General features: G+C 33.3%; 1 protein-coding gene across 1 annotated transcript in view; it reads left to right on the top strand.

The window, feature by feature from the left end:
- Positions 1–20,289, top strand: part of Kiaa0825 (KIAA0825 ortholog) — a 413,039-nt gene that overhangs the window by 15,936 nt on the left and 376,814 nt on the right. The window contains exon 2 of the mRNA XM_047556135.1: positions 1,555–1,696. The gene's annotated coding sequence lies outside the window, so the exon portion shown is untranslated. The remainder of the gene's footprint in view (positions 1–1,554; positions 1,697–20,289) is intronic.

Here is a 20,289-nt window from a genome sequence, read left to right as displayed (position 1 = left end):
CATCTACCAGAGAACAAGAAATATGAAGTCAATCTTTACATATTAGAAAAAAACAATTGGAATCTTCTTCATATCAGTTTCCTAGACAACCTAGGTGTAACCAAGGGATCAGTGTGACTGTTCATAGATAACAAAATAATATTTCTATAACTAATGCATTTGTTGTTTGACTATTTTTCTTTTTCTATTCAACAGTCAAGTTAAAGAAATATATAGATTTTGGAAATAAAGAAGTTAAACTCATTATTTGTGCATGAGTACTATAAGAAAATAAAGTTGAACAAATATATTGGTTAAACACTTAAACATGCAAAAATCTTAAACATATATATATTATATATATATGTATATATATATATATATATATGGATGGGTTTTGCAAAGAGAGATTATTTTCAACATTCAAAATATGAAGTGCCTAAGAATAAATATATCAAGAGTTGTAAATCTCCCATGGGAAAAATAATAAAGTATTATTGTGTGAAAATAAGGCCTTAATAAATGAGATGATATATATATAATACACATAGCTTGGAAAAAGCAATGTTGTACAGTTGTTCAATTGATGAATGCTGTCTCAATCAAATTCTTAACTGTCATCCTCTTGGTAAGAAGAGAAAAACCCTTGACAAGAGATTTTAAACTTTTGTGGAAAAGCGGAAGATCAATAGCCAAGAATACAAATAGTGTATCTTGATGCAAAGAAAGATCAATAAACTGGTGGAATCTTATTAGTGTAAGTGGAGGCTGTGGATCATGGCATTGGTGAAATTACCCGAAATCCTGTTAGAATTTAAGGTCTGAACCCAAAACAACTTAATAAGAATCCATTTTTAGCAAGATTTTCAACTATCTTGAGCATCTTCTGTACAAAGATGTCTTTAAAATAATAGATATTGGGCTGGGGTTGCGGCTCAGTGGTAGAGTGCTTGCCTAGCATGTGTGAGGCACTGGGTTCAATTCTCAGGACCACATGTAAATAAGTAAATAAAATAAACATCCATCAACAACTAATAAAAATATTAAAAATAAATAAAATAGTAGCTACTAATGAGTATATTTAAATAATATAAAGGCCATGACACAAACACCTGATGACAGAATCCAAGAATCTGTTTTTAATAAGGTCACCCAGAGAAGTGGGAAAGATAGGGCAAACTAGTAATTAAACAGGAAAAAAGTAATTGAACTGAATGCCTTTGTTGTTTTATATGGTGCAACTTTGCCTTATTCTCTTTGAGTTACCTTGCTTTAGAAGTGGTCAATTTTTTGTGAAATAAAGGAATGTTTTAAATATGCATTTTCCTAGGGGCCACTATTATATGTGTGCCTACAGGGTATGGCCCATCCCCATCTTCAAGATATATTTATGTATTTTCTTAGGTACCCATCTTTAAGATATCTTTATGTATTCACAGAATACATATCTGTATGTATTCTTCATAACTCCAGCCTTGTAGGTCATAATTTAATGATAAACAATTAATGTGAAATGCCCTCCTGCCTCTACTATGGCAGTTATAAAGCTTTGTCCCATTTTTTTTTTTTTTTTAGGTACATTTTATGAATTCTGGGAAAAACTGCTGAGGATTTTAAAAGAAGAAATAGTTCTACTGGCAACTCATAAGAAAATAATTTTCTACCAGCTTTAAGATTAGACAACTAGCTCATTCTTGGTCTTCTGAAATAAAATTAGGTAAGAGATTTTTTTTTTCCTCATGTTTTGAATAATTTGTACTCTACCTACTGAGTTTCCTTGAAGCCTTCTATAATTCTATTCCTTTGGCCTCTACGAGAATACAGTTAGCATTTTCCTTTAGGAAGTTAGTGTGCCAGCTAGCTGTCAGCCTTATCATATACCTGATAGCCAATGTCAGGGGAAACACAATTCAATTTTAAACCAAGTTTTCTGCATGACAGTGCAGCAGGGCTGCCAGAATCTCTCTTTATGTCCCTTTCTTTGAAATTTCCCCTTCTACACGAACAGTATACTTTTATTTTTAAATCCTTTGTGTGAAATGAAACCTCCACTAACTGACTTTACTTGTCTTTAGTTAAAAATCAATGAATTGAATAAAATAATCCGTATTTCTCTTATCCTTTCTCATTTCTAGAAAATAAAATACCACTGCTTGTTTAACTTGTGACTTGTCTAAACATGTTGAAAGAATTGACTATAAGGCATAACACTCAGGCTCTGAAAGGGAACTGTGACAAGTTCAGTCAAAAGGGAAAAGAGGAATAATTTATAAAAGGCGCTGCAGATAATGATGCCAGCCAGTTATTTTAAAATGCATCCATCTCACCTTTTAATGAATTAGATTTGTCAACAGCAAATGTTTTATGCACTACTTCTAATAAAAGTGGCACACTAGGAATGCAATGCTTTGAGGTTGGCTTCTTCAAAGCTTTAGAGTATCTTCAATTCAAAGATATTTTTTAAATAATAGATATTAAAAAGTATATTTAAATAATATTAAGGTTGTGACACAAACACCAAGTGACAAAATTCAGGAGTTTCAAAGCAGAGGCTGACATGCCATCACTATTTCACATAGTAACTGCTTTTTAAATTAGGAGGGTAACAGACTGATTTGGGGATTTTGTGTCAGTTTAACTTTAAATTCTCTTGTTGTTTTGGTTGGTGTCACAACCTTAATGTCAACTTTTCAAATAGGTTTCTACATTTCCTTTGGTTTGGGGTCATTAAAAAATGCATATGATAAATCTAAGAGGCATAAATAGGTCACACTGAAGTGGAATTCCTTGCTTCCCTGGAGTTAAGAGACAACTAATACCTGCCTCGTAAGTGGAAAAAGTTAACTCAGGCATTTTCAGTAAATTTTTGTTTTTCAGGTATTTGATTCAAAAAAATGTTAACCCAAATCATAAGACAAGATGTTGGTATAATCCTGTTCACACTCTGTTCTTATGCCCCTAATCCTAATGATTTGATATTGTCCATTATTGTCTTTAACAATATTAAGCATCAATATTAAAGATGAGGCAATACTTTAGAAAGGACTCTGTGGCTACTGTTAGAACAGAATTTGCTTGGGGACTGTGGTTTAGTGCTTCAGAGTACTTGAAGCTGTTTTAGCCTATCCTAAGGTTCTCCTGGTCTAGGAACACTATGATTAAAGGGCTTCATACTCTCTGTCTCCCTCCCTCTCTCCCTCCCCACCCCTCACACACACACACACACACACACACACACACACACACACAATATAGTGTTTTATGTATATATATATATATAATCATAGTTCCCATAACTGATATTTCCTTTCAGTAAAAGCACAAGTTTCATTTCATTTGAAGAATACTTATTTGATGTAGTTGACTACAAGTGAATTCTTCCTTATGAACTTTGAAATGTAGTTCTTCAAATAAAGCATTTTTATGCAGATTTGTGGAGGGTGGTAAACTCATTTATTTTTTTTTTTTAAGTAACACTTGTCTCAGAAAGCAAAACAAAGTAAAATATGATGAGTGGAAATTTAAAAAGAAATTCTAGTATCACACCAGACATTAAGGAAGTTTCCAGGAATATTCCTTACCCCAGTCTGCAGGGAAAAAGAGAAGAGAAGAGAAAAAGAGAATATATACTTACCCAAATTCCTCCTTTTCTTGATTCGTATCTGACATAATCTTATGGGGTAGGTAGGTCTGTATTGCCTGTGCTGAATCTAGTTTTAATTTAGAAAACAAAATGTAATAGAATTTATTCCCAAATTTTTAAATCACTTGTGTTAGAAAAATTAAAAATGAAAAGGCAGTTTTTTTCACTTTTTGTTTGTTTTTTACCTTGTTCACTTTTAAAGATACCCATAAAACAAAAACACTTAATAGCTCTCAACTCCTCCCTGACTAAACCACCAAGTTTTACCCTTTCTGGGTTTTATCAATGCCTGGGAGAACATTAATCTTTATTTCTAATGTATTCCATTCATTCTGTCTTTATTTTTCAATCATTGTTGAATTTGATAAATTTCTTACAGTTTTCATTTGGGAAAGTGCTAGGAAATTTCATCTTTACTTCTAGTCCTACTTTACTTTTTCTACCCCTGGTTCCTTCCTTATAATATTTTTAAGTTGCCAAAATTTTGATATTAATATTCCTTCTAAACCCTAGTCTTCAAAAGCAAGAGGTAATTATGCTGTGTCTTATAGCAGTTTGAAAATATCTACAGTTTTCTTAAGGATTTGGTTAAATCCTCCTAACCCACTTAAACTATAGCAGTACTCTTCCTTGAACAAACTTTTAGCATCATTGTTATTGTTCATACTAATCCTACTTCTGACATCTGTTTCATAATAATGAAAAATTATAAGCAAAAATGGCTGTCTGAATTCAAAGGAAGTTATTCAAATAAGTGAATTGGAACACAGTGTGTACCTGGATTATGAAAAAGTCTTCTGGCATAAAAATAAGATATGCTATTTAATTATCTTAGACCATGCCAGCTTCATGCAAATTCATTAGAGCAGTTTCAGATTTATGTATTTAATAAAGTGGATCTAACTTATGTATTTAATGTCCTTCAGTGTACTGTGTTCTAGTGACTGCTTGGAAAAGACATTTTTTAATGTTTCTACTAGATTAGTAATTTCTATAAATCACTTTCTAATAGATAAAATATATGTTTTCAGTATTTTTCAATAATGCCAAGAGATAACATTTCTTGAATTCTGTATGCCTGGGACTGTTCCAAGTACTATCTATGGATTATCTCTGGTAATCCTGATAACAATTCTTACTGATCTTCCTGTTTTATAGATATGGCAGAGGTGTACAAAGAGATTACATTAACTTGCTAAGTAATGGAGTTGGGATTCAAACACAAGCAGTGGGACTCTGAGTCCTTACTACTCAAAGTGGGATCCTATACCAACAGTATGACCATGGGAGCTTATTAGAAATGCAGAATTTCAGACCTGAAAAGTCTAGATTTTTAACAAATAATAATTGGTACGTTAAAACTTGAAAAGCATAGCTCTAAGTCACTCTACTATCTTGCCTTTATATGCATCTTTTAAGTATCTTTTAAAATAAATTTTTATTTTTGTGTATAACACTGAGTTTCCATCTTTGTGCTGATTTAGGGATTCCTGTCGTATTTCAGGTGCATTATCATGGGGTCTATTTAATAGCTAGACATAAGCAAGGAATGAGGTAGACCCAGATTATCTTGAAAGCAGTTGAATGAAGAGTAGATTAAAATAATCCCAGAACACAAATAGCAAGCCTGTCTTTCTCCAGGGAGAAATATTTGTTTCAACAAAGACTTTTCTTAAAGTTACAGTAGAGCATGTATCTTTGAGTACAGACTCTAGAGACAGGCTGCCTGCCTACCCCCTAATTCTAGTTATTGGATCTCAGGAGAGTTACATAACTCTCCATACTTCAGTTTGCTCATCTGGAAAATAAAGTCTAAAATCACCCATTACAGGAATATAAGGATAAATCAGTGCATATAAAGGATTCACTTACCTCTTGTGAGATAGGTGAATAAATATTAACTACTGCTAGTCTTGGCCATAATTTCATCTTTGAGTAGAATAAATTCAGACCCCATACTTCTTTGTTATCTCTTAGTAATCTTTTTTGTTAGCAAAGATCACAATAAATAGATACATTTGCTATTAGAGTTCATATCACAAACCAGTTTTTATGTTTTCTGAAAATTTCTCCCTATGGCACTTTCTGCCTGTAAGTTCTGCTAATGCCACTAGATTATGATGCTTAACAAGTTAAGTCCAATGCAGTGAGTTCAATATCAAAATGAAGTGTGAGAGCAAAGTATTATAATTTTGAATATTTGTGCTTCTGACTGAATAAAGATGATGAGATACGAGTCCAGTTGACCAACATCTTACATAAGTAATATGGAAAAATTAAATGGATAAAGAATGTTTGTTTGTTTTGGTACTGGGGATTGATTGAACTCAAGGGCACTTAGCCACTAAGCCACATCCCCAGCCCTATTTTTTATTTCACTTAGAGACAGGATCTCACTGAATTGCTTAGCACCTTGCTTTTGCTGAGGCTAATTTTGATCCTCCTACTTCAGACTCCTAAGCTGCTGGGATATCAGGTGTATGCCACTGCACCCAGCCAAGAATGTTTGTTTAAAAATTGGATGTGGGGTGGGGTTGTAGCTCAGTGGTAGAGTGCTTGCCTAGCATGTGTGAGGCACTGGGTTTGATCCTCAGCACCACGTAAAAATAAATAAATAAAACAAAGGTATTGTGTCCATCTACAACTAAAAAACAAAGAAAATTACAAAAAAGATTGGATGTTCTGGAAACTGGTTTTGTCTTTCTGGGTGAGTATAATTTTGAAATAATCAGGATAATCCTCAGGAGAATAATGGTTTGATATATAAGTACTTACCTAACAACTATTCAGAAATACATATAATGTGTGAAGTGAGAGTGCATGTTTCTGCAAAGTACTGCTTTGAAAGCTTCTTTGTAAAAAACGTTGAAATAAAAATGCTTGATGAAAAGAATGCCCTGGGAAACTTTAAAGTTGTCAATTCGAGTACCCATAATGAAACTTTAATTTACTTGATCTTTGGTGACCCAGGTATTTGAATTTTTAGCAAGGGTCTCTAGTAATGCAGCTTAAATTTGTTTCATACAATATATTGAGAAACTTCAATAGAAACAAAGACATGAATTGAAAAGGGCTTTTGTTGGCCCAGTATAGTGGTGCATGCCTGTAATTCCAACAACTCAGAGGCTGAGGCAAGAGGATTTCAAGTTTGAGGCCAGCCTCAGCAATTTACCTAGACCCTGTCTCAAAATAGAAAAGGACTAGGGATATAACTCAATAGCGAGCCCCCTGGGTTCAATCCTCAGTACCACAATCAATCAATTAATCAATAGAAAAATCAGAAGAAGAAGAAAGAAAGAAAAAGGCTTTGCTTTTTATTTTTGGTACTGGAGATTGAATCCAGGGATACTTTACCACTGAGCTATATCCTTAGTCGTTTTCACTTTTATTTTGAGACAGGGCCTTGCTACCTTGCAGAGGCTGGCATCAAACTTGTGATCTTCTACCTCAGCCTTCTGAGTCACTAGCATTACAGGGTGCACCACGCACCTAGCTTAGAAAAAGTCTTTTGTTACTGCTCCGTCCTTTTTGCAACATTCCACTCTTAGATACTTTTTCTCCCCAACCTCTAACCCAACTTTCATTATCTTCCTTGGCCTTTTTCCTACCCTCTGCTAATAGCCACCATTCCCAACCTCAATTTTCTCCTCTTTTTTACCCTTTCTTGAAGAACATCTCTTTTGGATTTATCAGTCATATCTCTACCGGTAGTTCTAGAAAGTAATCACAAGTTTATCTTTCTAATCTAATTTTTTTAGCATTCTGTAGCTTTGATATTAACTTAGATTTAATGCGGACAACATTAAAAATAGAATAGAAAATAGAAAATATCAGGGAAGCTTTTAAGGGTGAAGCTTGTGTTTAAAATGTATGTTTATACACATACACATTAGATTTCCATGCATTTTTTTAAACCTGTAATTGATCGTCCAAAAGTTTGAACAATATTGTCTGCCTTTTGGCCTCCTAAACTGCTTGTAATACTGTGAGCATTATACTTTCTCATGTACACTTCTCATGTATCTCTTCCATCTCTATTCTGGACATTTCCATTTATATGACAAACTCAAAAACATCATTTGGTATTCTATTTTTTTGTGTGTTTCATATCACCATTATCACCATTTCCACCTAAATTTTTAGTATCTATTAATAAACTGCCATCTGTCAACCAGATAATTAAAAGCTCAGAATATCCTTTGAAATAATTTAGCCCTTATTGCATAAACTTTCCTATAACTTCATCACTCTATCCTGGCCTATCCTTTGGCCTTTGGTTGCAGAAAACCATATGGGCAATCATAGTCACCCTCAGCCACCTTCCGGAAGACCAGCATGTACATGCAATGTATGGTAACTATGGTGACCTTGAGCAAAATTATAAAAGCTTTTAGGGACAAATATTCCCTGCCCTGAAAGAGGCCCACTTCTTTATTTTCCTCACTACCATCATAATTGGTCTATTCTCACACTGATTTTTTTTTAATTCAAAAAAAGCCACACTTTGGCTTTTTTTGGTTTCTTTGGTTAATCAGGTCTCAAGTCCAACCTGTTGTTGATACCTAGAACATGTATCGAATGCCTGGTTTTCTCTCAGCTTTAGTTGTCTCCCTCACTCACTGACCCCAAGCAATGTTTTCAGATCCTGGAAAGTCACTGAAAAAGCTATCTTTCTCTTTTCGTGGGGCCACATTCTTTCCCTAATTCATCATCACCTTCATCTGGATTTATTTACTGTATCCTCCTAATTGATCTTCCTACTTCTGTCTCTCACCTCACACCAAACATCTTAACACACTATTTTATGCATATTTGTAGAACACTGGTCCTGCAGTACTGTAGGAAAAAACTCCTTGATGCTTATAAGATAAATTCAAAATACTTACTCCTAGAAAAAAAAAGGGAGGGTGCTTAAAATTTCCATTTTAATACTTAGTTGCAAAAGATACTTTTAAAGTTAAACATAACTTTTCAATTTAGATCAAGTGGTTGTTCTAAATTAATTTCTTGCACTTTCAGGTTCAAGTTTTCCTTTGCATGTGTGATAAGGGAATATCCATCCATTTTGAAGAATTTCATCAGTTAAATGATGCCAGGTGTCCATCAGTATCATTGGATATTTTTGATTAAAAAAATCAAATTCCAATGATAGTTCAAGTTTCTCATCTTGTTCATAAAATCAAAGTAAAGCATTTAGAATATTTGACATTATTTTGATTGCTATTTTAAATTATATTTCACAGTATAAGAAAAATAATAAAATATTTGCTTTGTGATATTAATAAGATATACTTGTAGAATACAACATTATAAAAAAGCTTTTAATAAGTTTAGAGACAATGGAGAGAACTATTTTTGGAATATATTATCATGCACATAGTAATTTCTAATTACATTCCCCAAATTGCAGTTTTATACTAATACAAATTGGATGTGTAGTTTAAAAGTTCAAATACTCTATACATAACACAAAATCAACAACTTACAAATAATCACAAGTAGGCTGATGTTTAATATAGCCCAAAATAACTTTACATCATGGTAGTATATACTTTCTCTCTTTGGATTTTAGAAATTTTTGACACTTTGTAGAATTATTTGGCAAATCAATTCAGGTGTCCTTTTGTGGTATTAAATATCTTTGTAAAAATGTCCTCTAAATTTTGGCTCCAGTTTCTTCAGAATCCACTACAACTATTTAACTGAAGCATTCAATAAATGGAGAGCAGAACTTCCAGTAAATGTGAAGGTTTTAGATAATTGCAAATATTGAAAATAAAACTTGCCAACTGGAAGATATTGCCATGCATCCCCATTAAATCAATGGGAGAATTGAACAGATTAAATGATAAAAGTTCAAATCATATACCCTAGTTAAATATGAAATTTCATGATTTTCTTTTCAGTATCTAAACTTTTGTGGAAAATATTTTGATGGAGCTGATATCTTTTATTTATATTCTGGTTCAAAGTTGTGATAAACTCTAAAAGCCTACAATTTTGCACCATTTAAATTTAGAAAAACATTCAAAATAATCATGAATGTTCATTTGATGAGTTTCATCTTTTTAAATTATTAGTGAAAGAAAGACTGCATGGAGGCAAAAATAGTATTAGTAATAATATTTGAGCAAAAATATTTCATTGTAAAACAACATTGAGACAATAGTAAAATTTTCTTTGAACTTCATAAATTTATCAAATACCTTTGCATCTAAAGGAGAGTATTTCCCAATTTAAAATCTTATTAATGTAAAAGTCATTTGAAGGTATTGATAGTTTAAAAAAATTGCTAGTCATAAAATAGTCATGTAAAATGTATTCTTCAGAAAAATATCTATGAATGATACATAGTAAAGAAATTGATTAAAATACATGGAAATGCATGAAGAATTATCTGTTCATAAAATTTTATACAAATAATATAGTTTTTGCTTTACTAAGCAAAGAGAATTTTCTTGAAAAAAGGTTATTTTTAAAAGTAGCTCTTAATATAATTATTATATATGGCCTCAAATATAACAAAATCACTTAATTTTATTATATGTAAATATACATTTCAAAAATTATATAATTTTTATTATTTTAGTACCTCCTTTAAAAAAAAATTAGTTGTCAATGGGTCTTTTTATTTTATTTATTTATATGTGGTGCTAGGATTGAACCCAGGGCCTCACACTTGCCAAGCAAGTGCTCTACCACTGAGCTACAACTTCAGCCCCGGTACCCCTTTTTAATCACAAAAAAAAAAAAAAAAATTTTTTTTGAATGATAAATTATGTGGTTCTTTTTTATATATTTGTTTCTTCTCTTTTTTCAAAATTCCCTTTCCCTTTTCCACATGCTTGCTGGAAATTTAGACCTAGCTGTATTCCTTTATTTAAAATTTTTCTGTTCTAAAATGAACACCCTACCCAAGTATTTAGCAGATAAATGGATACTAAAGTGTGAACCATGTATACAATGGAATATTCTTCAACCTTTAAAGAATGAAATTCCATTATTTATGACAACATGAATGAAACTGGAAGACATTAGGCTAAGTAAAATAAGCCAGGCACAAGGAGACAAAAGTTCCAAGTTCTTACTTATACATGGAATCTAAAATAATTGAAGTCATTGACAGTAGAATGGTTGTTTCCAGGGACCAGTGGGTAGGGGCTACAGTAAATGCTAGTCAAAAGTATAGTTTCATTTAGAAGGAATAAATAATAAATGGGGTGTGACTCATTCATTCTATGCTATATACATGTATCACAACATTACTTTGTACTCCATAAATATGTATGATTATAATTTCTCAAGCAAAAATATAAATGTAATTATAAAAGATACAATGAGTAGACACTCCCCTGTTGCAAACTATTTCCTGTGATTTTTCTCTTTCTCATATGAGTATAACTTTATTCCCAGTTACTTAAACTTAAAATCTTGTTATAAACACTGATTTCTTTATCTTTCTTTTTCTGTTTTACAAAAATTATGATTTAGAAGTTAGGGTATATGTTGCAATGTAATGCTACAAAAAATAGGGATTCCCTTTAGGACACTGCTGCACTAATCTAGAAGATGGTGTTTGAACCTACACAGTGGTGGGTAGTAGGAGTAAATGGATGGATATGAGAGACATAGCTGTGGGGTTGATGAGAGAATATTGAATTGTAAGGGATGATTATCACATTTCTGACAGGAATATCTACATTGCTGTTGGAGCTGTTAACTGTCATATGGATGTCAAGAGAAGGAAGATGTTTCAAAGAGAATAAGATTGAGGCATATTAAGTTTGAGGAACCCTGGGATTTGCCCAGTATATACTCAGAACAAAAGCTCCAGCAGATGGATTGTAACAGAAAAAGTGGATGTAGATGAAATCATCCAGTTAGAGGATGAAGGGAAATACAAAGAAAGGAGCTGGTTAAAGAAATTGAGATAGGGTTTCCAAAATATAGTTAAGGGAGAAGCATTGTTCTAAGAGCCAATGGATTGACCTTTGGGAAAGAAATAAGAAAGGCCTGGGTCAACCTGCAGCAGGTTGGAGGGAAGACAGCCTTTGTACATTTGTGAGATTATAGTAATTTTAGAAAGAGTTTGGGCTTAGCTTAAAATGTTCTCAAAAATATTTTACAGTTTGAGACTTTTAGATATGTTTAATAAATTATATTTCAAAGAGCTAATAGTCCTCAATATGGCTTTACATAGTAACTTTTGTGGGGGTATACTGGGCATTGAACTCAGGATCACTCGACCACTGAGCCACATCCCCAGCCCTATTTTGTATTTTATTTAGAGACAGGTTGTCACTGAGTTGTTTAGCACCTCACTTTTGATGAAGCTGGCTTTGAACTCACAATCCTCCTGCCTTGGCTTCCCTAGTGGCTGGGAATTATAGGCATATAATTACAGGCACACCCAGCACATAGTAACTTTTATTCTAATATTTCTCTACAAACTTATTATCATTATTCATCTTTACTCTGAAATTTCTTGAAATTCTACATTTTATGTTTAAGGTCATATTGGTAGCATAGAGTGGACTTTTTGGTATCTTGTCAAAAAAAAGTCAGCTTTATTATACATGACAAATAAAACTTTTCTAGAATTCTGACTTTGAAGTAGAGTCAGTTCAAAGCAATTTTTAAAAATCTCTTCATTTCATTCTTTGAACCTGTGTCTCAGTGGTATCTGAGTAAGACCTTTTACTACTTCATATTACTTTTCAAAATTATATCAAGAATGTATTCTGTATCTTTTAAACTTTAGTAATTAAAGGACCTAATTTATTTTTTTCCTATAATTAATACCTACACACTATCTTTCATATGTTCATTTTGACCCTGTAGCTTTGGTATGTGATTCATCTGTTAGTAGATAAATGCTGGTTTCTTTCATCACAATTACAGTCATTGGCCTGATAATCCTGCGAGTCAATCTACACAACACAAGCAGCTCATATCAAACTCCTGGCAGGTTTAGTTAAAATTAAAATGCATGCTCAACTGTAGAGATTGTCAAGTGTGGAAATAATATTTGTCCAGCTGGACAGCTTTCTTTTGTAGTTGCTAAATGAAAGTTGAGATTCTGTCTGCTCCTTGAAAGCTTCTGTGTCATGAAGGTAATTTGGACTGTTTGTGGCTTGACAGGGATTATTAAAATCAGATGAAGTGAAGGGAAGCAAGTGTGAGAAAGCAAAATTGACACTGACACTCTCTATTATTTGCAGCTTGGATCATGATGACTATGTTGATATGATAGATTCGCTGTTGAGATATGTTAAGCAGCAAATAAAGTAAAAAGCAAGTATACTGATGGATTTTTGATTTAACATGAAGAAATTGATTATTTACTCTCACTATTGCTTTTTAAATTGATCTTCAAATCATTTCATATGAATTTGTTTTAAGTACCAACAAATTATCCTTCTGTTAACTATAAAAATAAAAAGCATACTGCAAAGGATGTATGACAAAAGATTGTTTAAATATTAAAGAAATAGATCACATGATTAAAAATCATGGAATTTTAAAGCTAAGAGTCCTTAAAGATTATTTTATCTCATTTCCATTTTTTTTCTAGATAAAAACAGGTTTTAGGTATCATATTTAAATTTTATTTGATTAGCTTAAAAGTTAAATCCTGATTTTTCACCAGAGGTATATTTTCTTATCTTTTCACAATATTTTTTAAATGGTTTAAATTGTTTTTTTTAAAAAGCCACTTAAGAATGGTTTAAGCCACAATCGTACATAACATTTTTTAAAGATAATACTGTTATAATAGTTATGTGTTGCCTTTAAATAGTATTGTTTATATGATGAAGTAAATACCTCCACAAATAACAATTTTCTACAGAAAGCATTCTTAGTAGTGGGAATTATAGCTGGGTTACTGTTTCAGGATGTCATTCAAGGACAATCACAATAGGAAAATATAATTAAATATGAAAAACTGTATGTGTTAACAAGAAGAAGAGCCTAGTGTTGTACAATGTGTTGTGGAAAACCTCAGTATTTAAGCAGAGTAGTAATATAACTAGATTTAGTTTGTAAAATGAGAAGTCAAGTGCCCACATGCAAGGCATACACCTTTTGGACATCCTACAATTCAGTTCATTTTAATTCTGATTCTGATTGCCTGTATAAGTTAATGCATAACCCCACAAGGCTGCCTTCACTTCAAATGCAGACACAGGTGGTTTTCCTAGATGACCTGTTATTGTATGATCTCCCAGCTAAAATGGTATTTATATTTCTAATATGTTGCACTCAACCTAGCAGTGTACAACTTCAAGGGTTCTTACAGTTCTCTGTCAGGTTGGATGATTCAGTAGAATGATTCACAGAACTCGGGAAACCCGGTACTTACAGGTATGCATATCAGAAAGGATACCACTCAGGAATAGTCAACTGGAAAAGATGCATAAAACAAAGCAAGGATGGGGATTGTGACACAGAGTCTCCATGTGTTCTCTGGGTGTACCACCCTCTCAAGACATGAATGGATTTAACATCCTGGAAGCTCCCTGAATCCCCTTGTTCAAGTTTTTATAGAAGTTCATCCTGTAATCGTGATAGATTAAATCACCACCATTAGTAATTGGGCTCAGTTTCTCAAATCCCATCCTGCTACTTATATGGTTGGTTCCTCTGGTGACCAGTTCCCATCCTGAAACCTTTTAGGGACCCAACAAGAGTCACCTCATTAGCATGAATTCAGACATAATTAATAAAAAGACATTATATATATATCACTCAGAAAATCATAAAGATTTTTTGAACTCTGTATTAGGGAGAGAGAGGAAAACAAAACCCATATATATGTGGGGTGTGTGTGTGTGTGTGTGTGTGTGTGTGTGTGTTCATTATTATACCACAAGATAGGAGTCTTAAAAGCCTGATAGAAGGTTTTTCCATTTTTTTCAGCAAGTAATAATGTTCAGACTTGTAATACTGGTAGCAGACAGAGGGAAAAGTAAAATTTGAATTCTCTGTTGACCATTTAAGATATTTGGGAGAGCTGGGCATGATGGCACAAGCCTGTAATCCCAGCAGCACGGGAGGCTGAGGCAGTAGGATCTCAAGTTCAAGGCCAGACTCAGCAACTAAAAAAAGTCCTAAGAAACAGTAGGACCCTGTCTCAAAATAAAAATAAATAAATAAATAAAAAGGGTTGGGGATGTGCCTCAGTGATTAAGCACCCCTCAGTGATTACTAGAGATTTTAATCTGTAGTATTAAAAAGAAAGATATTTGGGAGATAAAAGGGTCAAAGAACTTTCTTACCCTTAAGTTGAGGGTCAGCCAACTTTTTCTATTATAAAGGACCAGATAGTAAATATTTTAGGATTTGTAAAGCACACACATGCTGTCTTTTTGGTTTTTGTTTGTTTGTTTTGTTTTGTTTTATAATACATTAGAAATATAGAAACCATTCTTAGCTGGGAGGTCATACAAAAACAAGTTGTACCACAGTTTACAGATACCTGTGTTAAGATACAAAGGCAAAAGACAAAGAGGTAGGTGGTGAGCCTGTAGAGTCAGAGAAAAACCAGTTTAAAGAAAAGATTTTGAATTAAGTTTTGGACATGTGCAGTTGTCTAGTAATTGCTTGGAAATTGTGTTCAGGTTTTGGGGAAGGAGTGGAGGAAGAGATATAGACCTCATCTAAAGAACATAGTAATGATAGACAAAGAGTTTACCCAAACAAGCACACAGAATAAATGAGGACCATGAACTCTGACATGAAATGAATAGGAAGAGAAGGAAGTACCACAGAAGAGACACTGTTATCAGAGTAGGCACCTCTGGAATGAAGAAGCTATGACCTACTTCAAAGGAAGATCAGAGAAATCTTTAGTGGCCTGCTTCAGGGGAGAAGGAAGGTTGAGAGACCTTTCTGTTTCAGTTGTTTTCTTAAAGGCTAAGGGCATATTTGGGAGGCATATCCTGAACCTCATCATAGGTCTAGAGAGAGTATCTGTGGTGAATATCAATGTTTAATGGCAGAGATGAGAGAGGAGACAATCAAAATGATTATTAATTTAATAGAAACCACTCTGGTTAATTTAAGGAAAGAAGGACAAGGAGAGGGAGAAAAGAAAAGACAAGAGAAGAAAGAAGAGAAAGAACAGCAATTGTTGGGCAATGGAGCCCAGAAAGGATTTTTGGTTTGCATCTCACTTAATCAGAACAAAGCTATATAATCAGACATTCAGAGGACAGGAACTGTGCGACTCCAGTGGCCTCAGCCACCAAAATCCACAGTCCATGTACCTTCTCTCGGGAGACTGAAATAAACTTCATTGGTTTGTTACCAGTGATTCCCTGTCCCTGCCTTTGGTCCCATCCTCAAAATTCATTTAGTATCCATCGGATGGTCTAACCCTCAAGCAGTTAATTATGAATAGGAAAGCTGGTCCTGTAACACAGAAATGGGCTTCCATTTTATATCTGCATGTTGTATATCAGAATTTAAAAACATGTTCTGAGAGGCTGGGTTTGTGGCTCAGTGGCAGAACACTTGCCTGGCATGTGTGAGGCCCTGGGTTCAATCCTCAGTACCTCATATAATAAATAAAGTAAACATTCATTGACAACTTTAGAAAAATGTTAAAAACAAAAACATGTTGTGAGCTGACCAGCTACCCAAAGTGTTATCTCCTATCTGGATCCTTTGAGTAAATGGTGTGAGACAAGAAGAGAACTAGGAATATTGTCAAGAGGAGATAATTTCAAGGAATGAGTACCTGTCACTAGACTATGTATGATATGATAGGAACTGAAAAATATTTCGTCAGTTTCATTGTAAAGGTAGAGGCAGAAACCAGATTGTTCTGGACTGATAAGTAGTAAGAATGCAGGATTAGGATATATAGACTGCTATTTCGAGAAACTAGGATAGAAAGGGAAAGGAAGGGATGGTCCTAGAGAGGGTTTGTTGTTTTTAAAAGGTAAGAATCTTGAATATGTTTAAAATCAGGTGAAAGGAATATTGATTATACAAGATTAGTGACAATTTGTGGAGCAAAACCTTGGAAGTTATAAAAGGGTATTGCCAAGGATAGACTTTAATCATTAAGTTAATGTTAAGCTAGTTAATATTATCAGTATTTTAATATTACCATGCTAAAAGACTAGCTAATAGCACTAGCATTTTAAGAGAACTTCTTATGCCCTTGGAATGTATTCTAAGAATCCTAAATCCATTAGGGATTACAGGCTTGTGTCATCATGCCCAGCTCTCCCAAAGTACTATCTAATTATTAAAAGAGAATTCCTTAAAAATGCTTTTGGCACGTCATAAGCTGTTTGTGATTGTTCTCAGTCAGTGCATAATACGCTGCCTTTTTAAAAGTACTCATAACTTTCTACTAATGCAGATAAATTTTTTTCTTAATTAGGTTTTACTATACTGGAAAATTCATTAGTTAATCATTAACTCTATGGCTGGTGACCTCATTTAGTTCCAGTCTCAAAATATATAATAATTTTATAACTTTGAAATCATGTGAAATGTATGAGTGCCTAGTTATAAAAGAATGATAAAATTAAAATTCATTTTCACATTATCTTGGTTTCACTGTTCTATTAAAGCAGAGATGGCTAGGATTGCATATTGAAGATTATAAAGAGTTATTAAAATGAAAATATTTTCTAGAAAGAGAATTGCATTGAAAAGAAAGCACTGTCAGATTTGGTGAGTAAATCATATGACAATTAATTCTGTTTGCTTGTCAAGCTACAATAGTGTATTCTGACTGATCCTGTCAATTTCTACTTCATACGCACACATATATAAATCATTAATAGAGGAGTTACAATGAAGTATCTTATATTTTAAAAGGGTGACTTTTAATAGCTGTAGTATGTTAATGTGAATATATATCAAATTTATATTGATATTATAAACCATATAATTACAGTAATCAGGACTTATATAATTATTAACAGAAAGCATATCAGTCTATGAAGGAAAATCTATTATATGGATGAGAGTTGAGAATATAAATTGAATAGAAAAACACGTTCTTTGTTTCCAAATATGAGACTTCAACATATAAGGTATTTTAAATTACTATCAACAAATCGAGATCCATTTGAATCTTTTCTCAGTCTCTGGGGAGGCTAAAACATTAAAATTTCAACGCCTAGTAATTAATGAAAAGAAAGGTTTCTGGCAATTCTATACTATCAGAGAGGTAGATTTCGCCTTTAAAAAAAGATGTTTTGTCACGTTTTGTTTTGTTTAGGGTTATTTTTCTTTGCAATTATATAGGTTTTATAATAAAGCACATTTATGTTGGTTCTAGGGAATGCTGTCAAATGTAGGTGGGAAAAAAATAAATCAACACATATTGGAGGTAAAATAATAATTCTTAAGTGTAAGTCTGTACTGGGCGGTAGTTATTTATAGCATTGTGATTAAGGACTACCTTAGTAGTCTGAATCCTAGCTGTGTCACTTCTGACCTAAGTGACCATGAGCCAGTAATGAACCTTTCAGTGCCTCAGTTTCCACATCTTTAATATGGATATTGTAATGATGCCTATTCCTTAGCATTATGTTCAGAATTAAATGAGTTCATTTAGCATAAAATACTTAAAACAATGCCTGTTACCTATTATCATTAATACTGTTGTTTAACCATCATCACTATAATCCATGTCTCAAAGAATAAGTTCACTGAACTAAATAAAATTTTCATGATTATTTTAAAATTAAATTTTGATTTATATAATGTGGTAGGACTCTGTGAATGATGTAGGAGGAATATTTGTGACTAGATATGGATGGAAAAGTAAAAATTGCCTGGCCAAAAGAAAAGACTGGTCCAGATGTCAGAATGATAGCCTTGGCAAAGTTTATGTTTATTTTGCTATTTTATCAAACCAACAACACAAAGCATATTCAGCAATCTGAAGAATGATAGAAATTATATCAGAATACAAAAATAATAGATCAAGGTTATTTGATGGCTTGTGCTAGATCTGATTTATTTTCCTTGTGGAGGCGTGAGTCAGATGACCTCAGAAATCTTTTGTTGATTGAAGAGTGCCCAGAGTTCAGACACATGGGATAGCTGTTTTTTAGAATGTTTTAGGGAACTTGGAGGTTGGTGTTTATACAAGAAATCTACATGTTACCATAAAAGAATATCTTGCTGCCTCATATTTCTTATTTTCACTTATTATTTCTTGCTAAGCTATAGATTCTTCTTTAGCTTTCTATGTGACAAAGCTGGGTAAAGGAAAAGAGAAAATTAAAAATGGTTCTGAAGCCAGGCATGGGGTGGAGTCCCCACCATTTGGTAGGCTGAAGCAGAAGGGTAGTTTGAACCCAGGGGTTTGAGGCCAGCCTGAGCAATATAGTGAGACCCCCATCTCAAAAAGAAGGGGAAAAAAAAGCATGGGGGATTCTGAGAAAAATGATGGTATTAATAATACAGTAGATCCATTGAAAACTGACATGTGGTATTCAAAAATGGTGCATTCTCCCACCATTCCTTATAGAATACAATGAATTTATAGTTCAAAGAAACCTTAGTGCCTAATAAATCTGTTCACCTCATTCTGTAAATGAGGAACATGTGCTCCCTCCCTCCAGAAAGATTGACTTACCCAACGTCTACATAGAAATTCAGAACCAGGATCAGGACTCAAATCTGCTGAGTCTTGGGTGAATGACATTTAGAGTTAAAATGTGTTGTTTTTTTTTTTTTTATAGTGCCACATTGAAATTTGTTCACTTGTGTATGGAACATATAGTTATTTTTAATTACACAGAATACACTACCACCTTATTGTGCTTCTTAACAGTGTTTATTCTGTTTTAGACATTGATATTGAATGGTAGGACTTTATGTGAACTAGAGCAAGAGGACATATTAATTTCACAGTCTGTCAACAGATCTCAGAAGGCATGTAAACCTCTTCCCTGAGATTTTGTACAGAAAAGAAATTATATGGTCCTGAATGATATCGCTAATAAGTGGATGATGACACATAATGGGGGGTGGGAGGGGTTAGTGTTAGGGTTAGAGTTAGGGTTAGGGAGGGGGGCAAGAATGGAGGAAGGAAGGACTGTATAGAGGGAAAAGAGGGGTGGGAGGGGTGGGGGGAAGGGAAAAAATAACAGAATGAATCAAACAACATTACCCTATGTAAATTTATGATTACACAAATGGTATGCCTTTACGCCATGTACAAACAGAGAAACAACATGCATCCCATTTGTTTACAATAAAAAAAAAAAGAAATTATATGGTCCTAATATTTCTCCTTTTCATACTTAATTTCAGTTTGAATTTCATCCAAGTGGTTTTTCTTCCTTCTTTCAGTCCTTTTTAAGCATATATTGGTTTGCCAGTATAGAAGAATGGCACTCTGAAGTTTTATTGTTTAAGAGACAAAGAGAAATGCAAAATAAGGATTCTGACCATTTTCTGAATTTAAATAAAGAGTATGAGATAGACATTTTTAAAAAATATGGCAAAGGGCAAGTGAGATTTCAAAATTATTTTTGTGGGATTTCTTTGATTACATACAGCATGACTTTTGGGGGGGTATGTTTTATTGTAATATTTTCTGGCCATGTTTTTAATACCTTCATATTTCCTTACAGTTGCTGTTCTTGGGAATTTATAACTCATGGTTATAATTTACCAAGGACTGA

The sequence above is a fragment of the Sciurus carolinensis genome, chromosome 6 (assembly GCF_902686445.1).
Source record: "Sciurus carolinensis chromosome 6, mSciCar1.2, whole genome shotgun sequence".
Classification (NCBI taxonomy): Eukaryota; Metazoa; Chordata; class Mammalia; order Rodentia; family Sciuridae; genus Sciurus; species Sciurus carolinensis.
The sequence above is the reverse complement of the archived record's forward strand: the minus strand, read 5'-3'. Positions and strand labels throughout refer to the sequence as shown.